Source organism: Culex quinquefasciatus, chromosome 1, assembly GCF_015732765.1.
Source record: "Culex quinquefasciatus strain JHB chromosome 1, VPISU_Cqui_1.0_pri_paternal, whole genome shotgun sequence".
NCBI lineage: Eukaryota > Metazoa > Arthropoda > Insecta > Diptera > Culicidae > Culex > Culex quinquefasciatus.
The window spans coordinates 96,450,913-96,467,673 of record NC_051861.1 but is presented as its reverse complement, the minus strand read 5'-3'; the positions used below and the strand labels follow the sequence as shown (position 1 = coordinate 96,467,673).

At 37.5% G+C, this 16,761-nt stretch overlaps 1 pseudogene; it reads right to left on the bottom strand.

Annotated features, from left to right (window-relative positions):
• Positions 1-762: 762 nt before the first annotated feature.
• LOC6043672 lies at positions 763-10,470 on the bottom strand (annotated as a pseudogene).
• Positions 10,471-16,761: the final 6,291 nt, after the last annotated feature.

Below are 16,761 nucleotides of genomic sequence, written 5' to 3'. Positions count from 1 at the left end.
TATAAAACAAAATGCATTGTAGACAGACAGACATGCAAACCAATTTAAAATATTAAAAATTGATCGCCGGAAAGCACATCCACTTTGCTTCACCAAACTCAAACTGACGTCAAATCGCAAACTTTGTAAGGTTTGATTTTCCCTTTCCCCCCCCCCCCCGCTCTTCCTCTCGAAATCACAATATTGATTTACTGTGGGCCTATATTTAGAGCGTACATCCGGCGTTAAACGCCCACACCGCACCCGAAACTGCCCCGCTAGATTTCTTTCCCGTGGTCCCAAAATTGGTTTTATTTTCGCAGGAAATCGCACCCGAAATGCGTGACGCAGGGAAAATAATTTCCACACAGGTCCCTGCAATGGCGGCCATCTTTTTGTAACCAAAGCTTCTGACGCATACGGGAACATGAAGAAGACAACAACAAAAACACTTCTGTCAAATTGTATCAACAAACCAAACAGCGTGTACATAACAAGAATTTTGGTTAAATTAGAGGAGAATGTCGATCCCTGGATCTCCTCGGAGCCAATCATCCGTCATCGAATCTGGATCGCCGCAAAACAAAAATCTGATTGTCAACACCTCCCCAAGGAATTCGTCCCGGCAAACTTTCTGCACTCCACTGACTGCAACGTTGACTATCTCAAACATGGCCTTTCCGGTTCAAACAGTCGGGCCGGTCCAGATCGAGCAGGTTGAAGTTGAAAGTTATGGCTTCAAAAGAATTGCGGTGTTTTCCTTTTTGAACAGATTCACCGCTATTTTCCGGCTCGTGATCTATACCACGACGGACATTCGGTGTTAGCCGCGACACACCATTCTGTAACATTTGCTCTCTGATTACGCAAACAACAAACAACACAATAAGAATGATTTATTCGATTTAACATAAAAAGAAGATCACTGCGAGTCACTCGAGCTGGAGCTGGAACTGTCCGTGGACATGACCTCCACGTCATCCTGGCCACCAGCGCGGGTGTCTAGCGGAATCGATGACCCACCACCCATAGTCATGTGCAGCTCAACCGAAAGATGCCACGCGAACTGGTTCTGCGCCGAGACCGTAATCTCTCCGATGCCACCGAAGCTTCCCCCCGGAATTATCCCCGAACCGCCAGCCGCCCCCGTTCGATTAATTTCGCAGAGACTGTTCTGGCTGGCCGGATTCTGGTGCCCGTTGATGGTCAGGTCGGAATTGCAGAGGAAGCCCAGCCGCATCTCTGTCCGTCGGGTATGGCCGGCGCTGGTCTCCCTGTTGCCACGTGAGTGGGGCGCAGATCGCGTTCGAGGCGTTTTTCCGGTGCGCAAACTTAATCAGCTCGTCCGACGAAACCGGCCGCTTGGTGGCCTTCGCGAAGCTGGTAAGCTTTTGCCTCGCCTGGAAGATGGGCGTTGCCAGAATGTATTCGGCTTCCTTCAGTTGCTTCTGCAGCTGGTTAATTTCCTCATCCTGATCCCGAACTTGGTCCCGCAGGCCGTCCAACTTCCGCTCGATTCCGGCCTGGTCTGCCGCCAACTGCAGCGTCGATTTCATCTTTTTGTCCTTGGTAACGCAGCTCCACCAGCTGGGCATGGTCGGCGCTAAAAATCTTACAACATATTTTTTAAGCCGCGCTGCCTCAAACAATTTCACATTTTTCTCAACAAAAAAATGGCTCGATCGCTTTGACGTTTCTAAATGTAAACAGTAGGCCGCCATCTACCACTACATCAGCAGCCGATTTCAGATAGGGGCTACTCACAAACACTTATGCATGGGCTAGTTTTCAGACAGGGGCTACTCACTAATACTAATGCAAGATTATGGTGATGGACGAGTAGAGTATCCCATTACTCTGACACCACCCCCTCGTTTCCACATCATCTGTCTCGGTTTTTTTCTTTTTCCTACGAGCAATCATCCTACTCGGCAAGAATTTGATTTCCACCATCCTGACTCCGGAGGCGATTTTTCGGTTGTTTAAAAGATGAGGCTAATTTAAACAAACAAGGTGGATTTTGGTGGCATCACCACCACCACCGCGGTTTTTCTGCTCGAGTGGGTTTTTGAAAAGGGTCACAAGCATTATTTTATATTAATCAGATTTTAGGACAATTTCATGATTATATATTTATAATATTTTTCAAGAAAATCACAGTCAATCTTTTTTTCAACTGTCAAACTTAACAGAATCGTCTCAGTTAATTTTTCATCTTGTGACGAAACATTGGTTCGCGTGTAAAGCAAAGTGCTCGGCCAATTTGTCATCGATGGGAATAACAAGTCTGTTGCGCGTACCATCTCACCTCTTGCGTCGTCGTATTATTTGTTGACAAATTTTTCATCACGCGACCAGCAACCAGCAGCGCCGTGTAGAACCGTGGTCGGCTTTGACCCCGCACTGTCCGCCAACGGCCATTCGGTGTTTACATTGTCCGGTGATTTGAGGGTCGCGCTAAATTTGGCCGGGATTAATGGAACCGATGGGCAACGTTTTTCGTGGTTTGGCGGTGGGAAAGGATTACGTGGAAAACTCCGTTGAAAAAATATTTTTCATGAGCGATTTTCCACGAAAACCGGACACTGAAATCTCAATAATGTGATTTGAGTGCTGAAAAAATCACCTTTTCAGCATTTGTATCGACACTGTTTTGGTTTTTATATAACCAAGCACCGATCGCCAAAAAAGCTGGGAACCAAAAATTCTATTCAAATGTGTTTTTTTTTAATTGCATAGAATGATGTCGTTTTAAAACACATTTTTCAGCACTCATCGGAAACCTTTTCAAGAACACAAAAAAATGAAAACATCGTGTAGTCAGCGAAACTGTTGGGTGAATCCATAGCAGAATAGATTACATTTTTGTTTCCCTTTTAATTAATTTCCATCGGAAGTAAAAGTTGCATTGTATCGATACTGCATCGAACATTCCTTCTAAAGTAAAAGTGGTTGGTGGGTTGAGGTTTGACGTGAGTCGGGAAAGTTGGATATTGAACGAAACTGTGAACCCAGCAGGTTCCTCGATATTTCAGCACGGGTTAACCAAAACTGGTAATCTTTTTGGCGAAGACTCGTTAAATAGATACGGGGCTCGACAAAATAATTTTTAAAAAATAATTTAAAAAAACAGCATAGTGACGCAGTTGGGATATATTTGAGCTTGATAAAAAAAATAACAGTCAAGTTAGACAATTTCCAGAAGTTTTATTTTGTAGACTTATTTCATTTACTTATGTACACTGAAATAAAAAAAAGTACCAAATTTCTAAATTTTCACACCATTCCTTTCCTTATTAAGTAATTGGATTTTTTTTGAATACTGAATAAGGAAAAGAGGCCAAATTCCTAGAATTTAAGAAATTTGAATTTTCTTTATTTCAGTGGCCTCCTGAGTATCTTACAATTCAGTGTCAAAAAATCAAGGTTGACTGACATTCATGTCCCGATTTTTGAATGAATTTTTGATTTGTTGCACAACCGAAGACATTTATCTAAACTATTTCTCGATTAAATTATTTTCAAAATAAAAGTACGCTTCTATGTATGAAACGATCTATACAGACAATACAGCCCGTGAAGCCCTTGAAGCCATTTCATCCGGCCCGCGATGGCTTTCCAAACAGTTCTATTAAAGCTGTTCATAACATTTTCAATAAATAAATTAAAAAAAAAATAAGCCTTTGTTTTTTTTTTAATAATATAATTTATTATTAAAAGTCAATTTGAAACATTACGTTTTTATTTGCTTTTGCAATAAATTTTTGCTAATTAAACGTACTATTTGGATTTTGCCTTTGTATTATTTTCGATGTCTTTGTGTTTGAAACATTCATTCATTCAAACATTCTTTATGTTTGAATTTAGCTCTTATCATTTCTATACAGCAATTCCACACGAAAACAGTATGATTCGAAAAAAATGTTCTCCGATCGGGCTCAAAATTTTTCTGGGGGTTCCATGGCAGAAATAATAAGACTCGCATTTTTTTGTTTGGCTAAAAGGGTGACCTACGCCGTGTTAGGGTGGTCCGTAAAATGGTTATTTCGCCGATTTTCGCAAAAAACTAATTTTTCAAAAAATCATTACCCCGCATTATTTCAACCAATTTTAGCTGTCTTGATGCAAACGAAAGGGTATTAACATTTGAAAAGGTCAACATGAAAACTTAAAATGCTTTTTTGAGGGTCTCTGGACCAAAGAGCCTACGTTTGAAAATATTTTTATCGGATTCCTCGAAAAATTTTAGGTAATTCTCCGTCAACTCACATAGCAGTTACCCCGACCCCTCTTCGATTTGCGTGAAACTTTGTCCTAAGAGGTAACTTTTGTCGCTGATCACGAATCTCGAGGTCCGTTTTTTGATATTTCGTGACGGAGGGGTGGTACGACCCCTTCCATTTTTGAACATGCGAAAAAAGAGGTGTTTTCAATAATTTGCAGCCTGAAACGGTGATGAGATAGAAATTTGGTGTCAAAGGGACTTTTATGTAAAATTAGACGCCCGATTTGATGGCGTACTCAGAATTCCAAATAAACGTATTTTTCATCGAAAAAAACACTAAAAAAGTTTTTAAAATTCTCCCATTTTCCGTTACTCGACTGTAAAAAATTTTGGAACATGTCATTTTATGGGAAATTTAATGTTCTTTTCAAATCTACATTGTCCCAGAAGGGTCTTTTTTTTATTTAGAACAAAATTTTTCATTTTAAAATGTCGTGTTTTTTTCTAACTTTGCAGGGTTATTTTTTAGAGTGTAACAATGTTCCACAAAGTTGTAGAGCAGACAATTACAAAAATTTATGATATATAGACATAAGGGGTTTGCTTATAATCATCACGAGTTATCGCGATTCTACGAAAAAAAAGTTTTGAAAAAGTTACTTTTTGCGTTTCTCTTTGTTTCGTCGTCCGTGTCTGTCGCGGGTGACCATGAACGGCCATGATCGATGACGACCAACTTAATTGTCTGCTCTACAACTTTGTAGAACATTGTTACACTCTAAAAATAACCCTGCAAAGTTGGAAAAAACACGAAATTTTAAAATGAAAAATTTTGTTCTAAATGAAAAAATGACCCTTCTGGGACAATGTAGATTCGAAAAGAACATTAAATTTCCCATAAAATGACATGTTCCAAAAATTTTTACAGTCGAGTAACGGAAAATGAGAGAATTTTAAAAACTTTTTTAGTGTTTTTTTCGATGAAAAATACGTTTATTCGGAATTCTGAGTACGCCATCAAATCGGACGTCTAATTTTACACAAAAGTCCCTTTGACACCAAATTTCTATCTCATCACCGTTTCAGGCTGCAAATTATTGAAAAACACCTCTTTTTTCAAATGTTCAAAAATGGAAGGGGTCGTACCGCCCCTCCGTCACGAGATATCAAAAAACGGACCTCGGATTCGTGATCAGGGACAAAAGTTACCTTAGGACAAAGTTTCACGCAAATCGAAGAGGGGTTGGGGCAACTGCTGTGTGAGTTGGCGGAGAATTACCCTGATACATTTGCTAATATTAAAAGGACCTTATAAAAATATTTTTTATGAATTAAAATGCTAGACTTATTCAACTTTTATGAAACATTAGTTCCGGCCCGCCAATGCTTCATAAAAATCAGATCTGGTTGACCTTCATATTTGGAAATTCATCAACCGTAAACCGGGGTGACTTTGATAGCCGGGGTTACATTGATAGGATAGATTTTTCCGCAAAATAAAGAGTACAAATCAAATACGAACGGAATGGTGTGGAATCATACACGGAGAAAAGAGTACCCAAAATCGTGAACAAGCGTTCATGAAAATGAGAACCACGTTCCCATTTTCATGAACGCTTGTTCACGATTTTGGGAACTCTTTTTCCGTGTACTGACAAGAGAAGTGTTCTTTGTACTTGTAGAAGAATTTGTTGCATAATGTTTTGAAAAAGTTAGTTAACTGTTATTATGAAAATATCGATGAATATTATCTCAACGTATCATGATTTTCTCCATGAAAACGGAATGCATTTTCGGATTCTTAGGACATATTTTCAGCAAGAAAAGGTTAAATAAATTTGTAAATAATAAATATTAAGTGTTTAAGAATCATAATTCAAAAAAAACTTCAAATTATAAGCATTTTTAGTAGAACAAGTTTGATACAAGATGTTAAAACTTTTAATTCGAACATTGAATTCAATTTATAATGCAATATGAATGGATAATTTTATAAACAGAACTAGTTTCAACACATTTTAGAAAAAAAAATTGACTTTTTAACAATTTTGCCTAAAATTTATGTGTATTTTGTAAAAAGTTCATAAACTTCTTTAACTTAATATACACATCGATTTTTTCTTGAAAACTATATTAGCAACCTAAGTGATGGTACGTTTGACGTAAAAATAAAATTTGAACACCTAAAATCTGATTTTAACCAACAAAACTATGACTATCAAAGTCACCCCGGAATTCAAAATAAGAATTTTTAACGGATTTTTTTTCTAAAATAATGCATGGACCTTGAGTGGACTATTCCAGTACAGGTTTTAAAAATTATAATCTTGATACAAACCTTACCAATTGGAAAATAATTCAAAAAAAAAATGTTTCCATCAATGTGCATGTTGGCTCAAATCATTAAAATATTTGTTGAATGGCCTTATTATATGTCGTATTTCAAAATGTTGTACATTTATTTTACCTTGATCATATCGCATACAAATTGTGGAGTTTTCGCGCTTTTTAAAAAAAAAACGCAATTTTTACCGATAATACAAAAATTGAACATTTTCCATAATCAAGATATTATACAAAAATCGAACATATTCTGAATCAAGAACGTGAAACACAGCTTTCTATGTTTATATCTCCCATGGGACTTCTCGATTTATTACATTTTGTTTCCTCCGTACCGTGAACCATTCTTGCTTAAATGGACGAAAATGATAATAAATACTACGCCATACACCTATTTCTAACAAAATTCAATGTCAACTCATATTAAACCACTGTAATCCACTTGGACCCATGCACACACACACACTCATATCCCATCCCAATGCATGTCCGCGTATTAGAGAAGACTTTTTGCAAACGTATTTTGCAAACGTATTTTGGCAATCGCCCATGCATTTTCTCACCTTGACCCAGCATCTGAGCAAAGCAACTAAATCTGCGTAGAAAAACGCAAAACCGTCCGATTTTTTTTTATATTTGAATTTGATACAGTAAAACGAAAACAGTGTCAATGTTTTTTCGTTTATTTGTGTGACAGGTAGTACAAATGACAGTTCTCAATTTTGTGTTTGAATCTTGTCTTAAAAACGAGGCAAACATTGATTTGTGCCTTCCATTTCATTAGGGTATATAACTTTTGTAAACAAGAGTGTATCCCTATCACACCTTATGTAAACTGTCATTTGATTGAAAGGATTGTTTACAAAAGTTATGTGCCCTTTTGAAGTGTTAGGTCCCATTTGAAGCACGCAATGTTAGTAACAAGAAAGAGGATTTTGTTCTACGACTGTCAAGTACCATCAAAAATAGTAAATAGTATGAAAATCTGCAACCTACTAGAATAAATGTAAACAGTTCAACAATATTTTTGTGTGCACTGTGACAAAATGCTACTCTCATGAAACATTTCAGTAGAATATTATTATCTCTTATTAGAAATCGACATGAGTGTATCATTCAAGTTCGCCAGGATAAATGATGCAATTAGTGCGATTGGGACACTATTCAAAACAAAAGCAGTACAGCTGCGTTAACCTGAATAGAGTGCTCTTCAAGCATGGCCAAGAAAAAACCTAAGCCGAAATTACTCAAACTAAACCGAAAGTCATTACCAACACTAAGTCGGCCCGCGAGGACCGTCACGGGCCATCATCAAAGGGTAATATGCGACGATGGGATTCTGCAGGCAATCCACCGCAAAGTAAACTCTGGCACGAGAGGCATCAAAAATATTTATTGCCACACGAAAATTTGCTAGAAAAAAAGCATGCAGGCGAAAAAACCTGCTGCGCGTGCGAATAAGCACAGACAAAAACATACATGAAATTCCGTTATTGAAAATTTGATAAATATCTTATTAATTTAAATTGCCGTCAAACCCGCGGGGTCCTTTTTAAATTTGTCACCCCTTTTACAAAGCGCTTACACATACAACTAATCGATTGATTTGAAAACGCCGCGTTAAAAGTGACAGTTCGTCACTTGGTGACTTGGTCACTTTGATGTTTATTATTCGGTAGAGTAAGTTAAGTTTGACTTTGTCAAACCAAAAAAAAAGTGTCAAACCTCCGGAGGTTTGTTGTAAAACAAACTAATACAATGTTGACAATTACAATTACAGCGTGGACCTGTCACTTTTTTATCGTGTTTTATACTGTTGTACATAAAAATTGACATAGGGCTTTAGTACAACAATTGACGTAGGATAATTTTCAACGAAGTTTCGTACTCAGTCTGTGGTACTGATAATTGTCTGTAAAGCCACATCTGCTTATCTTTGGCGAATAATCTCGGCAAGCCAATTGCGAGCTGGTGATGTTAATTTCGAGCGGGGGAAAAGTCAAACAAGACATTTTCTCACTCGAAGGTGATGATGATGAGCTGCGAAGAAAAGTCGTCGGTGAATTTTCCGTTGGCATCTGGGAAAGTCACCCAGGTAAACACATAAATTCTGCGGCTTGCCGCGGCAGAGATGGGACGTTAGTCATCGTGATTTAATAATAAAGATGGCAACCTCTCTCACTCTCCCTCAATTTGACACACACTGCTGCTGCTTCTGCATGCAAATATTTGAGGTTAAAGTAATGGCGCAAAATGTGCGACACAGTGAATGTGGCAGTTATAAATAGACGATGTTATTTAATTTTTGAACTATTGTCGCACAGTTATGAATGCGATTGCATTATTCTTGACGGATGTTTTGTAAACATGAGAGTTCAATTCAAATCAGAAATTTCGGTTCTGTTATATGGAAACACCTATTAATCCTATCAAAACATTTATTTTTAATTCATGTGACAAAAAAAAATCACGAGCAAGATATAATATATATCGGCTACCCTCGAAGCACCTGCCATGATACTCAAATATGTCCGAAACATAACTGAAAAACAAGCTCCAGCAATGTCCTTAGACCATGTTACTTCAACATTTCATGCGAAATAATGCAATGCTTCCAACCATCCACCAGAGCACACATTGTTATCCAGACATAATCCATTGTGTGATAAACCCGTAAATATTGACGTTGCTATCGGCATTGAATAGTTAGGAGAGAGTGGGGAGACCCACATAACTCACTTAATTTCTCACAAACTATGAACATTATATGGATTTTGGTTATGATTTTTTGAAAAAAGTGGTTTTGCCAAAAATGACGAAAATGGCAATTTTTCAGACCACCCTAACATGGTGTAGGTCACCCTAATGGTCATATTATAACATTGAAAATTGGACCATTAGTTGCTGATTTGGGTGAGACTTAGAAATTTCAGTTGATATGACCTTTAGTTGCTGAGATATTGCCATGTAAAGATATAAACATGGCAATATCTCAGCAACTTAAGGTCACATCAACAAAGTTCAAAAAGCCAAATATAGAGAACTAAAGTACTGTAGAGAAAAGTAAAAAGTAAAAAACTAACGAAAACCTTATTATATTCAAGATTGTCGCTTTCGTCATTTAGCAGAATAATCCAAGAAATGAGCACATTTTGAGCTTTTTCTTATTTTGATTTCTCTCGGAAGCCTTTCAACAGTAGGGGAGTTGTGGGTAAGACGGCCACCCTAAGGGAGAAGTCACATAAAATTAACACTACAGATTATTTTGATCTCAAATCAGGTACATATTGTTCTACTAATAGTCCATTATAGAAATGACATAAATTAGTTGGTATATAAACCAATTTTCAATACTTTTCAGCAATTTAAAAAAATGAAATCGTATATATATGAAATACGCGGGGTAGGACGGCCACCCATGTGGGGTAAGACGGTCAGCATTAGCATTAGCATTAGCATTTGGAGGACGCCCTACCACCGGAAGGCTCCACAACGCTTATCCCTCTGTTTGGTATGGCTGTATTAGACCCTCATCCGGAACAATAATCCAACATGGGAGATACCATGTATTCATCTTTTGATGAGTGTGTAATACAGCCCAGGGCATAAGGGGGTCCAGGCCGGGTCCAAGCTATCCTCAAATACTGGAAGGATCGTTAGTAAACACCTATCTAAAGTGCGCAAGGACCCCTACGTCACCTTAGTGGTATAGATGTTTGTAGGGAGGTTTTGGACTCAATGTTAGTAGGAGAGGTAGAACCCTAGGATACACCTCGAAAGGCGTTGCTTGTTGGTTGTAACAGTATTCCTAATTCCAGTCTAGGCTCACCAAGTCGCCATGGCCTAGTGGTTAGCATTTTGCTTACCAATCCAAAGGACGGGGGTTCAAACCCCGCCTCCAGCGACTTTGAATTTTCGTTCATATTCAGCATTTCAAGTATTTCTATGTCCTTAACTTTCTCGATGGGAGCAGATGGGAATCGAACCCAGAACCATTCGCTTACAAAGCGAACACCGTAACCATTCAGCCACGGCCGCTCCTCCCATGTGGGGTAAGGCGGTCAGTGCTATAAATTAACTTGTTAACTTTGCTAAATCCACCCAAATACCTACATGATTGGTTGAACAGGCTTCTCTGGACATCATAACTATTTTGGTTGAAAAAAACAAGTTTCAAATGTAAAGAAAAATGCTGTTCAACAAATTTTATATTTCGGCTTTGTGAATTTCATATTATTGCGACCACATTTCATGAAAAACTATGATTTTTTACACGAACATATACCCAATTTAATGCAAATCAACTGGTTTGTGTATTTCAATAAGAATTAGTAAATCAAAATTATGTAAATTAGCTTTTTTTATTAAAAGTTTGAAAGGATTTCATGTTATTCAATGAATTTTGCTATATCACAGTAAGGAATATTGTCGAACCGGCAGTTAACAGCATTTTGATTAAAAATTGATAGTTTTATTGAAAATATGTCACATATGTCTTAAATATGTCTTAACAGTCAGAAATCCTTCAAAAATGTATCCTTTATCAAATCAAATTTACAAATTACGGGTGGCTGTCTTACCCCCTGTGGAGGTGGCAATCTTGCCCCCAAATTACTTACTTTATTAAACTTTTTTAGCAAATAGCTCATCGCATTTTTTAAACTTTTTCGAGGGGCATAATCTTGGGAAAACTTCAATTAACCATGAAAAAATATTTAAAGAAAGGATTTCATATTGTTATCTAACAAAATTGCTTAAGTTGTAAATCATAAAAATTACATCCAGTTTCAAGTTGAAAAATATTTGTTTATTTTGAGCTATTTTTATACTATTTCAAACAATAGGTTTGGCAAAGGTGACTCCATATGCATTATTTAGCATGAGGAACAGTATTGCTAAAAATTTTAGTAGTATTTATTAGTATACTTAGTAAAACAGTGAGGAGGCCGTCTTACCCCGCCTGGCCGTCTTACCCCCAGCTCCCCTACCTTATTTGGGAAACTGTAGCTGTTAATAACGAGAATGAGTTAAATATCAAAGAATTTTGAAAATTGGCAGATATTTTTTCACTAATATAATCATAACTTTTGCTGAAAATGTATAAAATAGCACTTGATATAAAATACATTCTTCTGCGAAATTGTTCTTCATATTGTTTGCAACAATGTTTGAAAATTAGTTTTAGAATACAGTAATGACAGTTTATTCACCAGAGCAAAGCTAAAAAACTAACCTAATCCACCTATGTGGTTGATGCCTTCCTCACTTTATACCAACAATGGGTAATATTGGTTTGGACACATATTTCAGCTATGTTTTTAGGTCCAGAAAAATAAGTACACAGATATAACTTAAGTTGTCATCGAGACAGGGTTGCCAGATTTTCAATTATGTGGACTCGTTGGAAAGGTATCTTGATTACCTAACCAACGATGGGTCTGATGATGGTTCCGGACATCGTTTACATACATTTATGTGAGATCCGGCTTCAAAAAAGTACATAAATATCACTTAAGTGGTCATAACTCGAGACAGGGTTGCCAGATCTTCGATGTTGTGGACTCGTTGGAAAGATATCTTGATTACCTAACCAACGATGGGTCGGATGATGGTTCCGGACATCGTTTGCATACATTTAAGTGAGATCCGGCTTCAAAAAAGTACATAAATATCACTTAAGTGGTCATAACTCGAGACAGGGTTGCCAGATCTTCGATGTTGTGGACTCGTTGGAAAGGTATCTTGATTACCTAACCAACGATGGGTCTGATGATGGTTCCGGACATCGTTTACATACATTTAAGTGAGATCCGGCTTCAAAAAAGTACATAAATATCACTTAAGTGGTCATAACTCGAGACAGGGTTGCCAGATCTTCGATGTTGTGGACTCGTTGGAAAGGTATCTTGATTACCTAAACAACGATGGGTCGGATGATGGTTCCGGACATCGTTTGCATACATTTAAGTGAGATCCGGCTTCAAAAAAGTACATAAATATCACTTAAGTGGTCATAACTCGAGACAGGGTAGCCAGATCTTCGATGTTGTGGACTCGTTGAAAAGGTCTCTTGATTACCTAACCAACGATGGGTTGGATGATGGATCCGGACATCGTTTACATGCATATAATTGAGATCCGGATATATGTGAAAACACATTTTTATACATAACTTTTGAACTACTTATCGAAACTTCAAACAATTCAATAGCGATGTATGGGACCCTAAACCAAGTCAGAATGCAACTGGTTCGATCAAAATCGGTTCAGCCAGTGCTGAGAAAACTTGGCAAGATTTTTGAACACATACATACATACACACACACACACATACACACACACACACACACACACACACACACACACATACACACACACACACAGACATTTGTTCAGTTTTCGATTCTGAGTCGATATGTATATATGAAGGTGGGTCTTCGAGCTTTTAACAAAAAGTTCATTTTTAGAGCAGGATTATAGCCTTACCTCAGTGAGGAAGGCAAAAATGATATTTCCCTGAGGTATTTTATTAATTTAAACTATTTAATTTCCATTAGATGGTCCTAAAATTTAATTTATTTTTTTATGTTTTCCTTGGAAATTCACATAACTTATCAATTTTCAAAAACAATTATAGCAGAATTATGACGTCTTTTCATTCATCAAACCTCTCAAACGTCCAAGACTTCCCGTTTCCCACGAATGTTTCTGAATGGATTGAGCCCATTCTGAGAAGGACCCGGGTTCAATCACCTGCTACCGGGGATCACACATCAAACCCTGGAAATAAAAACCTCCATCAATGGGTGTCAAACGGTGCGCGTTGATTGAACGTCAACCCTTTCATATTTTTGGGAACATTTTTGCCCAAAATTTAATTCAATAGCCATCAAAAACAACGCACGCGTGTGGCTTTCCAAAGGAAGGGGGGGGGGGGAGGAAACATTCTATTTATAGCGCCACTTTGCTGGTCCGTGTGTGTGTGTGTGTTTCGATTGTTTTCTAACAAACTTCTCACAGTACGGTAACACAACCATTTTTGGTGGTTTATATTTGAGGCTTGCTCAGAGATAAATTTCACTAATCATTTTTAAAAGGGAATTATTGCTGCGCTGGCCGGCAGCGAAATTATTGTAAAGTGTTGTTGATAAAAGGCTTGTATAATCTACGGGTGCGAGTTCAATTCCTAAGTCCAAATTTCAAGATGACCGACCGGGACTTGATCCCTGAACCAACCATGCGCCAAAAATAGGGTCAACAACCCTTTTTCTATCCACAACATTGTTGTTGTTTTTCCGTGGTAAACGTGTTTTCGTAATTTTTGTACGGTTTCGCTCGTGTGCAGATGAAAGCAAATTGGAAATGTAATCACAGTTTTCCCGACCCAATCCACCAGCAAAAAAACAACGCAATCTGTGAGCGCTGACGAATTTGCTTGTTTTTCATGTGTGGTTTCATTTTTTCGCGGACATTTATCGCACTAAGCATGGCTTGCTGTGAGTTACAAGTTTTTGCTGAGCGCTCGGGGAGGTAAAAATATAATTTGTAATCAAACCTTGACTATACGAGCGGACTTCTCGCGACTCCATGGCGTGTGAATGTATTTTTCGAAAATTGTTTCCCACACTCCTGTAACCTGTGTACGTGTGAGAAAATCAAGGCGCTTGGAAAATTTATTTTCGGCGCTCCACGAATTAAGGTCGATCCGTCCCGGTATGATGGCCTCTAAGCCGAAACCAGAAAGCCAATCGTCAGCGCGCAAAACACAGACTGTTGAGCGGTAGGGCTATTTTTGGAGTGATATATTCAAGCGGCGCGCACTCTAACTGGAACTATCACTGACATATGGACGAAGACATTGAACTAGAAACAGATTTTGGGGTTCACACTGAAAATATACCAACTGTGGCATCGAAGAAGTCGTTGGTCTTGAAAACAAATTCAAACCACTTGATTTGTAAACAAACTTTAAAAAAACACCTTTTTAAATGATAATTGAAAAACTGCTTTATTGTGCTATTGTGTACCAGAACGAAAATATCTCATATCGATGTTGCCGTGAAACGCGCTTTGATGTTTGACCTTCAACAAACAAAAAAACAGAGCACAAAATGTAAACAATAACAAACACGCTTTGTTTGGCTGACCGATCTGAGCATTGTCCCGATGTTTGGTTGAAATTGGTTGCTGGAGCTCTGAGTTTTAAATAAAAATGTTTACAGTAGTTGGACATGTACGTGTGTCAAAAGCGTTCGGACTTGAAATCCCTTTGCCCAGTTGTCGCACTAACAGCAATTTTTAGGCTGTGTCAAGATAGCATGATCTGTGAAGGTCAAAAGGTGAGGCATTATGATCTGGACCAAAAGTCACATGCGACAAGATATCACGACAACGACGAAATATGATTCATTTTCCAATAACTTTCTTTAAAATCACCCTTTAATTTAATTATATTCAAATTGTTGCAAAAGCCGTTTTTCAATTTCCCTGCCCGATGTAATAACTAAACCCATTAACAAAATCGCATGCTTGAAGATTTATAGCACAGTAATTAGTCGGGCAGTCGCAATAAAAATTAGCTTTGATCGCAGCCAAATTTTACTAGGCAATAAAAACTGCAACTGCACCGTCACCCGTCCGAATCCGTATCGCAGTGCCAAAAATGGTCAAGAGTAAGTAAGTCTGTTTACCAGTCGGTCGGGCAATATTGTCACACGGGACAGCTGACAGTGGGTCTGGTACGGGCACGGTGGACAGTACGAAAATACACTCGCGGTCGTCATCAACTTACCACGAAAATGTGCATCAACCACGAAAACATTTTTTTTTTTTTTTCAGACGATGACTGTGATGTTCTTCACGTTCTCAGGAGCCCATGAGTGTTGGTCACCTAGGGTGACATGAACATAATAAGAATAAACAAACATGTGTATGATATATTATAAAATTTTCGAACTAACTTTTTCACTTGGAATAAAGTTATAATAAGTTGAAAACTTTGCCTAAGAGCTGAAAGTAATCCGAGTTATTCTGTTCATTCTTTGCCAACGCATAGAGTAGTTGCCCCGACCTCCCTTGATTTGCGTGAAACTAAGTTCTACAAGATGGTTTTTAGAAAAATCTTGCAAGCCACTTTCCTCGATGTTGGGGTCAAAATTGGTGTATTTACACATTTTACAAATTCACAACACTATGTACTGTTGAAAAATACTCAAAATTTTAGTTTTTTCAAGATATCAGTTTTTTGAGGATTTCAAGGGATTGGAAATTTGGCATAACTTTTGAAATACTTTATTTTAGAGTGGTCAAAACTTTCACAAAGCTACGCATTTTTTTTTAAATACTAAAATTTGTGTTTCAACAGTATGGGTATCAAATAATCGGAGTTTTTCATACATTTCGACAGCAATTTTTTTTTTAAATACGCAAAAAAATACAAAACATTTCAAAAATGTTTTCAAAAATCCCCATCGTTTGATACCCATACTGTTAAAAAACGGAAATTTGGAGTATTTTTTTTCGAAAGTAGATAGTTTTGTCTAAAATTTGAGTATTACACAAAAAATATTAAAACTAACGAAATGTATGAAAAAATCCCGATGATTTGATAGCAATATTGAAAAAACAGTCATTTATAGGTTTTTTTTTGGAAAATACGTAGTCAGCAATTCCATTTGTAAAGAGCCTAAACCAAAAAAAAAGTTCTCCAATCGGGCTCAAAATTTTTCTGGGGGTTCCTCGGCCAAAATAATTAGACCCGTATTTTTTTGTTTGGCCATTAGGGTGACCTACATCTTGCTAGGGTGGTTCGAAAAATGGCAATTTTCGTCATTTTTCGCAAAAAAAAACTTTTTTCAACAAATCATATCTCCGCGCCATTTCATCCGATTTTAGCTGTCTTAGACGCAAAAGAAAGAAAAATAGTAAGAAGTTCCAAAAATCTATTGAAAAAGCCGTTTGAAAACTTAAAATGGCGTTTTGACCGTGTCTGGGCCATAGAGCCTATGTCTGATAATATTTTTATCGGATTCCTCGGAAAATTTCACACTACATATAAAAAAATTGGCGATGTCGAACCGTACGTTTCCAAGATATGATTTTTTGAAAATAAAAACTACGTTTTTTGACGCACCGCGCGCAAAAACAGGAAAATGACGAAATCGGCAAAAAATCAACCTTTTTCACTAAAACTGCGATAACTTAAAAATTTCATC